Here is a 14,843-nt window from a genome sequence, read left to right as displayed (position 1 = left end):
TAGAAACGTCTGAGGTTGAGGTAGAAAGGTGGTTTACACAAAGACACCATTAAAATGATCAATGGGAGAGACAATACGTTTTTGAATGTCTGTCGTTAAGGGCTGACGCCAAAGCCTTCCAACTAATTCAAGGAACGGTAAGAGACTTGGTTGTCAATAAACAAATGGCAAACCGAGGTGTAACGCATCCTGTTGGGGCTGCTGCACGCTAAACCCAGGCACCACATACCCTAAAGCAAACTGAGTATTCCCCATAAATGAGAACAATTCTGAAACGGACAATCTCCTGTTCTGTGCTACATGTGTAAAAGGGAAATTCCAGACAATGTGCAGACCTGATTCTCTGGATATTTTCCAGAGTATATATGATCATGTGTTTAACAGCATCTCCAGTACTATCATCATAACGTTCAGAGTAGGGAATATCTTTTCGTAGAATAATGTTCCAGTAGAAGTGAAATGATCAATGAAACTCAATTGATGTCACATGGAGGCAAAACACATTTCTTAGGCATTTTATGCTTATTTTCCCTTAATTTGCCAACGAGCTATGCATCCTGTAAATCAAATATTAGGGAAGGATATAAACAAGCAGCATTTTCACTCTTAAAGCTCCTTCTCTGACCAACCTGCCACCTCTCTGCTCGATGGTGCACACTATGTGGAGATTTCATTTATGCCAACGCTCTAAAAAGCAGATTGGTTAATGAAATTACACGAGTGCATATGGTGCTATTCATCATGACTAATTTCATATTTCATTCTAATCACACATCCGCTTACATGGACACACAAAGGCCTATATAACATGTGACCCTATTCATGGAGTTTAATTCTATATTTCATACTAATTTATTTAATCAATTACACCACAGCTGAGACCTGGGAGCAGAGAACACTGAATCTATCTCAACCCCCTTCACACACACACACACACACACACACACACACACACACACACACACACACACACACACACACACACACACACACACACACACACACACACACACACACACACACACACACACACACACTGCCTTGTCACACAAGCATTCACACACTGTGCCTCCCTCAGGCACAAAGACAGTCTGTCTCTGGACGTCCAGCTTGTCTTCACCTCCACACCTCTGCCTCCCTTCTCCACTTCTACCTCTCTCCACCTCCCCCTCACTTCGACTCCAAACAGCCCGTCATTCAACAAATGGCTCTCACAACTCCATGCACACCTGTGTATGCATGTATGAGTGTGTGTGCGTCAGAGTGTGGAAGTGGTGAGAGTTTTGCATTGTTGCAAAAATGTCAATATGTATGTAATGTAATAAATCTCTACTTATCTGTCACACACACACACACACACACACACACACACACACACACACACACACACACACACACACACACACACACAGAAGAAGCTGAAGTACTGTACAGAATCTGTACTACTACTCAAGTAATGCAACCGTGGTCAAATCTCTGCATTACAAATCTTACTTACATTATTTGACTATTTTGCAAAACTGCCTTGTCAAAGAAAATAGTGTCTCTATCAGTGTTATTACACTACGTAACTTTGTGAGAGTTGAACATTCTCCTGGGAATAGGCAATAAGATAGCTTTGGTGAAACTGGATCATATTTTATGAATCACTTTTTCAGGTTTTTCCTCTGATGTGCTCCAGCTGCTCTGACTCAACTTTTGGTGATTTACGGAGTTTCATTAACGGCAAAAGCCGTGCCAGGAGCTCGGAGAACCAGAGAAGTGTTATGATGTGTTTCAATGCAGATACTTTTCTGGATACACTGCCATGTCATAGACTGTGAACAAGCTCAGTGTGTGAGTGTAACATTTTCTCATAGCACATAGCCTCCACTGGTTATCTTTCGCTGCACAAAAACATTGCAGACTGCTCAATATAACCCTATAAAATGAATGAATATTTGTTAACAGTATAGCGGTACGTTTATTAATGAGCATAAACAAAAGGACAACATGCTTAATTAAAGAGGCCCTATTATGCTTTTTTAGGTTTTCCCTTTCCTGTAGTGTAGTGTTCCTGCTAGTGTTCTGTGCAGGTAAATTGTCTGCAAAGGCTAACATCGCTAGAAACTGACACAGGGCAGAATTCTCCCGCCTGCCTGAAACGCCTCCATTGGACTCCTTGGTTTACTTCACTAACATAGTGAGTGACATCACAATGTAAATCTTGCGCTTCAATTGTACGTGATAGGCTAGGGGGCGGGACATCTCTTAGCGGTTGACCAATCACAACAGAGCGTATACTCTGAAAAGAGAGCCCAGTCTCGTTTGTTCACATTACATTTTTACATTACATTTCATTTAGCTGACGCTTTTATCCAAAGCGACTTCCAAAGCAACAGCTCCCAGCTGTTCAGTGCATTCGACCAAGAAGATACAAACTTGAAGAACACAGAATCATATAAGTACATCAGGTTTCATAGAGCCAAAACATTTCAAGTGCTACTCAACAGGCTTTAGATAAGCCAGTCCTCTGTTAGTATATCAATGCTTTGTTAGTATATAAGTCCTTTGTTAGTATATAAGTGCTTTGTTAGTATATAAGTGCTTTTTATTTTGTTTTGTTTTCTGTTTTTCATTTTATTGCTCAAAGTGGAGTCGAAAGAGATGAGTTTTCAGTCTGCACCGGAAGATGTGTAAGCTATCTGCTGTCCTGATTTCAATGCGGAGCTCATTCCACCATTTTGGAGCCAGGATAGCAAACCCACGTGTTTTTGCTGATGGGAACTTGGGGCCCCCTGGCAGTGCGGGTGCAGCGAGCCGTTTGGCCGATGCAGAGCAGAGTGCACGTGCTGGGGTGTACAGTTTAACCATGTCCTGGATGTAGGAAGGGCCAGATCCATTCACAGCATGGTTCACCAAAGCTCAACCGTGCCTGTTATTAATGCACCATCCTCTTACTCATAGTGTGATGCATTTGGCCGTACCTCTTAGTGGGAATGCAGTACTGCCTTCAAAATGGCAAATGTAAGAACAGAAGGAAGTGTGCACATTAAGATACTGCCTTGGTGTTTACACTGCGAGCACTTGAGCTTTGGACTGCTACTCACTCACATCCAACCACCGCACACTATATCCAGTTATTCTCACTCGTTCTCAGTGCCAGCCACCACAACAAACACACACACACACATACACCACACACACACACACACACACACACACACACACACACACACCCCATTCCTGACTCACAGATGGTAGTAAAGGTAAGTGGGGACTGCAGGTGTGTATGTGTGTGAGTATGTGTTTATATTCTTGATGTGAGACGATAACATGAAAGATAACATCCAGGTATCAAAGCCTCTTGTAATGCAAGTGGAAACCCTATCCCATAATAGCCTGTTTGATGGCTGCTTCACTCCGCGGCCAAACGCATGTTGTGTTTCACTCCAGTTGGCCTTATCAGACCTCCTGTGTCTGCGCATTCACTTCGCTGCTACAAAAAGAAGAGACTGAGGCTGCTTTCCGGTGCGTCTGCAAGGCAAAAAGTGTCAGAGGGGGAAAAGGAGATCTTCTCAGGGTCAGTTTATGTTTTGAAATGCTAAAGAGAAATGTAGTGTGGTCGGAGAGCTCAGATCAGTGGGAGAGGATTCCAGAGGAGATTATCACATTGATCCTTCTCTCCTTACACTCTTAGCCCCAGTCTCTTTTCCCCCAGACCGGCCCGCTGCTATGCATTGATTGACTGATACTGATGTAAAAGCCTAAATACTATCATGACATTACAGATAAAAATAGAAACACGTCATCATGATAGGGCTTTCTGTTCTGGTTCTCCAAACACACTCTCTCCTCTATTCTCACTCTTCATATTACCACTGTTTTTTTGTTATATGTTAACGTTCTGCAATTGAGCATGATATGAAGGAACTCCTAAAAAAAACTACTACTAGGTCATTCTTATTATAAGGAAATGTATTTGACTATTTTTTGGCTTTCATCACTAGTTACCTTGAAGATAAGATGATGTATAAAACCTTTGATCATCTTATAAATTATCTCAAGAATACACACCATTTCATAAACACCTCTCTATGTAAGAATTTAGCTTCTAAAGGAGTATTTGAACATGCTTTTACTTCCTGTTCTGCATGGACAAGTTATCAGTCCACAAAGAATGTATCAAGTTAAGTGTGAAGACATCTGACATAAACACACAATACCCACTCAAACATTATTTTCCATCTCAATATTTTCTACCATCTCCTCATCGTCTCTTACCCTCTTCCTCTCCCTTATCTATCATTTCATTCTTTATGTAAAAACATCTGAAGCATACACAGCTGCATCAGACAGCGCTGTGACAACGGAGTCTCTGTTGTTTCTTGGCAAACACACACACAGCACAGTGGAAGGAAACAGCTGAAGGATGTAATAGGGCAGATGAGGATCATGGGGTTGCAGTTTGGTTTGGGTCAGGGTAAATGTTTGGCAGCTGTAAGACAAAGACGCGCTATTAACAGAGATCCCTTCTCGCCTCCAGCTCGCTCTGCAGGGAAACTTGTTTTGTCACTCAATTTGCCTGCTAACATCAAGTTGAATAAGCCAAAGCCTTGTAATTCTATTAACACTCCTTTTGGGATAAGAGGCGTCTATTTGTACTTAACTTCCAAAAACTGAAACACTTTTAAGCCCATTTGATAATCGTTCTCTTGTCGAACACTGCTTCTATGAATATACTTGATCACATTACACACAGCTGTTCTTTTTCTCTGTCTCACCACGCACAAGCAGGTAACTGTGATAATGTTCTGTGTTGTACACACATGCAAACACATGGCAACACACACACACACACACACACACACACACACACTGAAGCTTCACAGATATTTAGAGTCTTGCGGCTACAGATGGTCAGCGGCATCTCCTGCTGGGACATCCACATCCTCTAGGGGTAAAAACAAAATCCCTCAAAGCACGTCACACACATACCTACATACATACACACACACACACACACACACACACACACACACACACACAACACACACACACACACACACACACACACACACACAAAAGGTATGGGCATATATAAATCACTCACGCTCCAGAGCCATATGCCCATACCTGTCTGTGAGGAGGAAGCCCAAACACAGGTGAGCTTCTCACATTCCAGCAGCCCGCAACTTGACAGGTATACAGATGGCGAGAGAGAGAGAGTGTGTGTTGTGTGTGTGTGTGTGTGTGTGTGTGTGTGTGTGTGTGTGTGTGTGTGGTTGTGTGGTGTGTTGTGTGTGTGTGTGGTGTGTGTGTGTGTGTGTGTGTGTGTGTGTGTGTGTGTGTGTGTGTGTGTGTAAAAATACAGAATAGAGAGAGAAAGAGAGAGGGAGTGTTGGCAGGTTTCCATTCAAATGTGCAAATCTGAACCAAAAACATACATACAAATAAACGGTACATTTTATGAGTTTGTCATCATATTAGAAGGGTCTAATTCCCCAGTCAGGTGTTATTAAACCAAATGTTTAAATTAAGAGAGAGTTGGTTGAGAAAACATTTACAAAACATTTAGCTAAATTGAATGGAAAAATGTAATTTGTGTTTGTGTGATGTATTTTGGAGGAACATCCCCGTCCTCTCATCGCTCCACACAGATCTAAAGATGTCAAATTCTGCCGTTCCTTTAGCATCATGATAACTTAGGTCTATTCTACTTCTCACATATTGCTTTTATCAAGACAACACATTGTGAAAACAATTGCAACATTTTGAGATGGTTTGTTGTGATTTCAGGGTTTTTTAAGCGCAGAATGAAAACGTGGCTAAAACAGGTGGATGGAAACACTCTCTCCCCCCCTATATCCAGCTGTGAGTGCCTCCCCCTATTTTCCTCCCCCTCTCCTCCCCTCTCTTCCCCTTGGGATAGAGTGCTCACAGAGTGGCAGATGGGTGGAATGCATAATAGATGGCCTATTTGGGGGGCTGGGAGAGAGAGAGAGAGAGTGTGTATGTATGTGTGCAGTCAGTCCACGGGGAGTAGGCTGTGGAGTCATTATAGATCTAATGGTTGTGTTTTAGACGCTGCACCGTGCCAATCTCATTTGAAGTGCAAAAGCCAAATGAGTGTGAAGCGTTTCATTACTCATGCTCTGTGTGTGTGCACCCCCACCCCGCACCCCAGCAAGGCAACAGATCAGTGATGCAGTCACAACTTTCTAACTGACATGTGAGATGTATGTATGTGTGTGTCTGTGCAAGTGTGTGCATTTTGAAGGACATGTAAGGTGCATGCTAGACGGAGTGAATCTAAATATTTTGTTCTCCATAGTTCGTGGTTCTTCTGCCTCCTTGCTCTTGTAGACTGACTTTACTTCCCTGATTACTCTGATTACGGCAAGATGAGGCCTATGTATCATAATGTTGTGTAATTAGCACTTGATGTTCAACTAACAAGGCCTCCTCAAGCATAGGTAATGGATTGGGGATAGACAAGGGGAGCTGAAGCATGACTAATACTGCATGGGTAAGTCTAATTAAAGTGTCCTCATTGGAAGGAGGTTTCTTCTCACACACAGCTGAAGTTGAGAACCAAAGCATCGGTCGGCACTGTTGTGAGAAAAGTTCATCTAATCCAGATAATGAATAAAAGCAAGGTCTCTCTCGGACCATTTACTTAAGAGTTAATGGGGATATGTAAGATGTGAACCCATAACAGATAAGGGAGGCTTGTTAGCTGATGGAGGCGAGACCCACCACACTCAGAGAATTAGCGTCGGTTCAGGCAGACAAACAACAAGGAGGGGGAAGCGGGAGGGAAGAAAACAAGAGGGAGAAAACAGAGTGAGAGAACAATGAAGACAAGACAGAACAAGAGAGAGCTGGCAGGTAGCGGTTCTCCCGAGATTCATTAGGCTTGTCAGAAATGTTGGCTGTGAATATGCTTGCACAGCAAGATCCTCGGTGGGCACACACAAACACACACAGACACACACAGACACACCATCGCAGGTTGCCGCAGGTGTATAGAGCTCTCATCTGCTGACAGGTAGGGATAAAACGCGATAGGGAAACTGGGATTTGGAGTCGCACTGTGAAGACAGCAGGCGTCGTTTCTCCAAATGGCTGCTGCGGGAATTAACATATCCCTGCTGTCCTGGGCTGTGGCACACAGCACCTCAAGTGATGAGTAAAAAATGTATTTGTGTAAATGTGACTGAAAGAAGTTGAGACATTTTTAATGAAACTCCTGGCACTGTAAACACAGGAGTCTAGCTTTCTAGTGCTGCACAACATTTAGGAATAATTCCTCCCTGTGACAGTTTCTGCTTTAACAGGCATCTCAACATGTACACTGGTTTGTACAATTCCTATTGTGAATGTACAGAATATCTGGGTGTTGATGCTTCTTAGAGAATCAGTACTGAGTTTGTCAATGTGCCTAAAACGCAGCTGAGCGAGTGCGTAATGAACTGAAAAAGACGGTACCATAATATATAAAAAATAAGCCGCCTGAACAGGAACAAAAATGTAAACAAGAGCCTCTCTTCCAGAATAAATCAATGAGTGAATTATCATTGTTTGTTTGAGGTGATTGCTTAGGAATAAAATAACTAACAGATGATGAAATGACCTGAAATGTATGATGCAATCTGTGCAAGAGTTCTTTGTGCATATGCGTGCATGATTGCATGCATATGCATGCTCGTCTTGGCACAGGAGCGCTGTGTGTCTGGGCTTTGGGCAGCGTGTAAACCCAGCGTTTAGGTGGAGGAGAGAATAACCGTCTGATTCCCCAGCTGTCCCTGCAGCCGTTCCTCAGCCTCAACAGCCTGATCGCTGAAGAAATGTTAACTGTATACAGACATAAGACAAATGCACATACTTCCTGACAATGAACAGTGATTTTGCTTTGCACACAAGTGTCCAGTGTGAGGTGCCAGCCCCCAGATGCAGCCTCTCATCACACAGTTGGAGATGGAGAGAAACTCCACACCAGCAGCTGGAAGCTTGATGACTGTTCCATGTGTTCATGTCTCACTGGAGATCCATAAAGCTGGCCGACACAGCCCAGGATCCATCCAGTGTGTGTGTGTGTGTGTGTGTGTGTGTGTGTGTGTGTGTGTGTGTGTGTGTGTGTGTGTGTGTGTGTGTGTGTGTGTGTGTGTGTGCGTGCGTGCGTGCGTGCGTGTGGGACAGAGAATTGCATGTCTTCAGCTTCAGGAAAGTGTTATATTTCATGTACACCCACACTGGCTGTACACACTACATAACATTTTATATCATTTTCACGGCCCCCGTGTCTCACCGCTAGTGGTCACATAAAAATAGCCTTTGTCTCTCTCTAGGAAGACTTTTATTCGTTCACATTTTGACTTAGTGTGACTGTATTTATTTTCATCTCATTCTCAGTGGAAATAATCATGCTGGTGCCTTCTCTTTCTCTCTTTTTTTTTTATTCTGGGGCCTCAGCTGTGGCCTCGGGATCAGGGGACTATGTTTCCGTGACAACCAGAGATCATCACTGAATGCTGACACTAAAATAACAGACTGAATAATTTAGATGGATCCATTTTTAAACAGCATGTCAATTCACATCACTGGCCACAGACACCCTGCTTGGCACCCTGCAGGCGGGCCCACCCAGGCCGGGTGAAGGGTGGGGGGCAGCGGCCAAAACTAATTCAGCAAACAATCTGGCTGTTGGAGATAGAAATGTGGCTAAACAAATGTGGTGATTAAAGGGAGTATAATCTAGGCCACTGTTCCCTCTTGAGATGAAAAGTAAAACTTTGAAAGTTTTTGAATTCATATTTGCATCATAAAAAATGCACCGTGATGCAGTAAACATTGAATCAGAATGCGGGCAGACAGGAATAAAAATATATACAAATAACTGGCCAGCAGGGACAGTGTGTACAAAAATCAGGATTTATTTACCACATCACTGAACTGAGAATGCTCGTTTGGTGTTTGTGTCATGACAGCCCTGTTTAATGAAAGTAGCACATGGCTCCATGATCAAACTCCAGTAGACGTCATCCATCAGGACTAATTTCAACGTCTGACTTTCTAATTTCACTCCGGTTTAACAAAAGACCACAGAAATTAGCATTGATGACTGCCCATTTATCAGCATGAAGCATTGCTGCAATCTGATATTAAGAAGGGCTAATTAAATGAGAAGGATTTATAATGAATGTTTTATCGAGATGTAAAATCTGGTCCAAGATCTTTTCTATGTTTTATAACAAGCTTGTGGAGAAACATTAGCTCAGTACCGCAATACATACATCTGCTCAAACTAAAAAGAAACACACGTCACACACAATTCCCACTGATGGATCAAATATTTGCACATGTGCTTTATCCTGCTTTCCTCACTGCCTGTGTGTTGAGAAATATTCAGACACCATTGTCTCTGCATGTGTGTGTATGTGTGTATGTGTGAAACTGCTCCCCTGTTATTTTACAAGCTCCCATTCACACCCACACACACACGCCCAATCACCAGAGGGCTAAACGGAATAACGGAGCAGAGGAGGTAAAGGGTCTCGCAGGTGTCTCTCTACTCTCGTTTCTATTTCACTCACTCTGTCATTTGAAGTGTGTCTCCTTTTCCTCTCTACCTCTCTCTCTTTGGTTCTGCCTTCATACAGTTGTTGAGCACATTTTAAATAATAGTTTTGAAAAATCAGGAAAAGTAAGAAAACATATCAGTAAAAGCAGAGCCATGTCTTAAAAGAAAAGTTTTACAATTCATAGTTTAGTAAGACAAATATTGGGTTTCTACCTTTGAGAAAACACAGTGTTTAATATTTGATTGCATCTGTGCCAAAATTGCACTCAGTCAATACAGAGTACTCCTACTGAAACAGAGCTACTCCGACTCACACACAATGGAAACAGTGTTTCAAATGCGTGATTTTCAATGTTTCACATTCACAAAACCTCAAGTATGTATTGTTAAGAGAATATTAACTGAAATGTCCTGTTTCAATTCAACATTTCTAATGATCGTAATTTACATAAAAATACCTTCCAGCTCTGTCTTTCTCCTTGTTTCCCCTCTGACACGATATTTTGCATTTGACCTTATTTTGTGTTCTGGGATTTTGGGGGAAGAATCCTCCTGACACGCCCTGTCATCTCTTCACTCAAACACACACACACACACACACACACACACACACACACACACACACTCAAACACACACACAAACTCAAACACACACACACACACTCAAACACACACACACACCCTCCCCATTAACCCACCAACCTTCAGGCAGTGCACCTGGGTAACCTTCACATGCACTCACACACAGATATACACACAGACCAAAAAAGTGTAGTTTTCAAGGACAAAACACACCAATGCACGCTACCACAGTCACAAAAACGGTGTGTGTGTGTGTGTGTGTGTGTGTGTGTGTGTGTTCAGCCTCCAACAGCCAATAACACTGTACAGTAAACTAAGTGTTTGGACAGAATTTATATCATAACGGCTATCATAATTAGGTCTCATAACAGCTCACACAGTATGACCACTTGGGAAATGACACACACATACATACACACAGTGTTGAAGACATACACAGCAGGATTGATCTTCTTCAATGGTATTGATTAGCCTACCCCCAACTCAGACCAGAAGATACCAGCTGTGTCGAGCCATTTGCTTCCTGAAGGGCTCCCACTCCTGCATGGAAGATGAAAATAATGACGTTGCGAGCATCTTCTCTTAAGAGAAATTCTGCCGGCTGGAAAAGGGCAGGAAGTCCACAGGGAAACAGTTACTGCAGATGAAGGTCGCTCCAAGCCATTTGTTTTAACCCCTGCCCTGGTCCTACTGCGTGTGTGTGTGTGTGTGTGTGTGTGTGTGTGTGCGTGCACGTGCGTGTGCGTAACTCCACGTTGGGCTTATACCTCGTCTGATTGGTATGTTTTGTGATCCGTTAGTCTGTCAGTAAAAACACAACTGTGTTTCTTATGTGTTCATTTTTCTCTCACTTTGCACTCACACGCAAAGACACACAGACTCGCATGCGTAGCTGGGAGAAACATCAAGGGGCTCCTTTTTAAATTTAAATTTCACAGTATTATATTCTCCCCGGGAAAAGACAGTTATTTTACATTATTGATAAAAGCATGAATATTTTCCTGTTCCAGAGCCACAAGCCAAACACTTGGTATGATAATATCATGATGTAAGATTAACTAAGTTTAGCAAAGTTTAATAAGCTGCTCTATTTCTGTATATCTTGCAGATATTTTATTCTGTCTGTTTTAGAAGAGAAATCTGAACATATCCAGCTAAAACCTTTTCTTATCTTTAGAAACTGATTCAGCCTAAATCAGTGGCGGTTCTAGACCAATTTGACTGGGGGGGGCCACTGGGGGGCCAGTTATTTTCTGAGGGGGGCACAATAAATGCAGGACGAAAAAGAGAACTAGACAGTATGAAGTAATTGCGCATAAGAAAACAATGCAATACAGTTACTGGTATTTGTTTCAGTACACTTATTTATTTCAGATAGATCTTATAGTTATTACTGTTAGCTTCAGCTTAAGTTATAGTGCAATGTTTGCACTAACACATTTAACATTTAACTTTAAAAAAAAAAAAAAAAAAAATTCATTGTTAGGGGGGCCAGAGGTCAGTGTTAGGGGGGCACTTCCCCCCCCCTGGCCCCCCCTAGAACCGCCCCTGGCCTAAATGTTTCTGACACTGCAACTACAATCAGGATGATAAGACTACAGAGTCCTACAGAGGGAATTCTAAAGACTCAAATCCAGTGATAGTCCTGTTTTAAACCACAATTACTATTCCTTTTTCTGAGAATCCCTAAAGTTTTTACATGACACACTATTGAGTGGTGGGAACAGGACATTTGGTTCATTCTACAAGACCCAGAATAGCAATGGCAGCAAAAACTATGCCTAGTAGTTTTAATAAAAAAATGCATTGGACTTTTTCGATCATTCTAAAAGCAACCATGATTTGATTTTATGCTGCACATGGACTGAGCCTGCAGGACTGCGACAGTGAAGGTAGTTGGTACCGTTGCTTAGAGGTTGGAGGTGTGGAGCCTGCAGCTCTTCATCCAACAGCTCATGCCCCTTTCACACCAGCGCTTTTTCAGCTCCGGCTCGGAGCTGGAGCCTGAAAAGCGCCGGTTTTTCCTGTTCACACCGCAGCGGCGCCGGTGTTATGCCGTAGGTTGAAGCCTTGCCGTGGATTGAAGCCCTGTTCGCGGGGACGCGCAAAAGTGACGTCATCGCCTGTATTGAGCGTTCGCCGTTTTCTAAGCTTTTTTCACCCTTTTCAAAGCTTTTTTCTCTCTTTTGAATGATATATCAGATTGAACAGCAAACGGCTGAATAAATAATGTGCATACAATTGCGAGGAGGCTCGTTTTAAGGACACGTTTCTCAGATCTGTCACAATCTTCGTATTGGAATACACTTACGTTTTTGAGTGCAGTGAAGTCCCACTCTGTTATATTCCTCCTTCCTACAGAACAGACAATGACAGGATAATATGTGATTTGTCAGTATAGTCCTATTTCTTAAAACCTTCTCTGTTGTTTAAGTGTCTGAGCATTTTACTCTGGGCCCTGCAGGTGAAAAACTAAAGAGGGGCTTCAAAATCCGGCAGTGCAGTTGTTAGAGCTGCCGGATTTTGAAGCGCCCCCCTGTAATTTTGGCCAGGATAGTCACAGACTCACCAAAATCACACTGGTGCTGGCTGTTCCCCTATAGTTTGTGCTCACAAAAGCATTTCACTCTGGGCACAGCAGGTCAAAAACTAAAGAGGGGCTTCCATATCCGGCAGTGCAGTTGCTAGAGCTGCCGGATTTTGAAGCGCCCCCTGTAATTTTGGCCAGGATAGTCACAGACTCACCAAAATCACACTGGTGCTGGCTGTTCCCCTCTAGTTTGTGCTCACAAAAGCATTTTACTCTGGACCCTGCAGGTGAAAAACTAAAGAGGAGGTTCAAAATCCGGCAGCACCAACACCTGATCTGCCGGATTTTGAAGCCCCTCTTTATTTTTGTACCTGCTGGGCCCAGAGTGAAATGCTTTTGTGAGCACAAACTAGAGGGGAACAGCCAGCACCAGTGTGATTTTGGTGAGTCTGTGACTATCCTGGAGAAAGATATAGGGGGGGTTCCAAATCCGGCAGCACCAACACCTGATCTGCCGGATTTTGAAGCCCCTCTTTATTTTTGTACCTGCTGGGTCCAGAGTGAAATGATTTTGTGAGCACAAACTAGAGGGGAACAGCCAGCACCAGTGTGATTTTGGTGACATTGTGACTGTCCTGGCCAAAATGACAGGGGGCGCTTCAAAATCCGGCAGCTCTAGCAACTGCACTGCCGGATATGGAAGCCCCTCTTTAGTTTTTGACCTGCTGGGCCCAGAGTGAAATGCTTTTGTGAGCACAAACTAGAGGGGAACAGCCAGCACCAGTGTGATTTTGGTGAGTCTGTGACTATCCGGAGAAAGATATAGGGGGGGTTCCAAATCCGGCAGGAGAAATACCTGCTCTGAACATGTTATGTAGAGAACAGTGCAGATCTTCCCTATTGACACCAGGATTAACCTAGTCTAAAATAAGGAACATTAATAGTGTGATAGAAAATTAAATGTAATGTAATAGAGGCACAGATATAAGATCAATAATACACTTTATTTTAGGGCACCTTTCAAAGCATTCAATGTCACCTTAAAATACAATTAAAAAAAATAGGAGTGGCATTACAATGCAAACATGTGTTGAGTAGGAATATATAAAAATGATATTCAAAGGAGCAATTCAAGTGAGTGAAGCCAGTTTGAACACATTATCTTGTAGGCTTGATTGAAAATAACAGTGTCTGTCTGACATGATCATGTGATATCATTACTGTTATATCATTGCTTACTATTCGTGGTTATCAGACACTTAAACAACAGAGAAGTTTTTAAGAAATAGGACTATTGACAAATCACATATTATCCCGTCATTGTCTGTTCTGTAGGAAGGAGGAATATAACAGAGTGGGACTATACACTCAAAAACTGAAGTTTATTCCAATACGAAGATTGTGACAGATCTGAAAAACGTGTCCTTAAAACGAGCCTCCTCGCAATTGTATGCACATTATTTATTCAGCCGTTTGCTGTTCAATCTGATATATCATTCAAAAGAGAGAAAAAAGCTTTGAAAAGGGTGAAAAAACTATAGGTTACTTACGTAACCCCAGTTCTCAGAGTAACATGAAGTGAGATGTCTCACTATGGGATGCGCCTCATCGCGGAGCAAACAGAAGCATCAATCTCATTACGCCAATCCTGATTGGCTGGTGATCTTGATGTCAGCTTCAGGGAATTCACCCCCTATAAGTAGCTTGCGCCACGACGCATGCATCATTCAAAATAAGCACCTCTTCTCGCTTCACCATAGCAAGGAGGGCCGCCTGGTGAGACATCTCACTTCATGTTACTCTGAGAACTGGGGTTACGTAAGTAACCTATAGTTCTCATTCATAACACTCCGTTCGATGTCTCACTATGGGAAATTGTAGCCTCCCGTATTGTCAGACGAGCTTATCTCGAAAATCACCAAACCAACCAGAACTTAACAGGTAGAGCTCTGACTCAACCAGGTGCCCAGCACTGCTTGAGTCACTGGGAGCAGAACGTCCAGCCTGTTAAGAGGCGGACAAAAGTGAGCGGCGAGGACCAGCTCGCCGCTGCACCAATGTCTTGGATGGGAGACATCCTGGACAGAGCCCAGGATGCAGCCAGACCCTGAGTCGAAAGAGCTCGCGGACCCGAGGGTGCCTGCGAACTCTGACTCATATGGGCCCCAA

This window comes from Gymnodraco acuticeps, unplaced genomic scaffold (assembly GCF_902827175.1).
Source record: "Gymnodraco acuticeps unplaced genomic scaffold, fGymAcu1.1, whole genome shotgun sequence".
Taxonomy (NCBI): Eukaryota; Metazoa; Chordata; class Actinopteri; order Perciformes; family Bathydraconidae; genus Gymnodraco; species Gymnodraco acuticeps.
Note: the sequence above shows the minus strand (reverse complement) of the source record.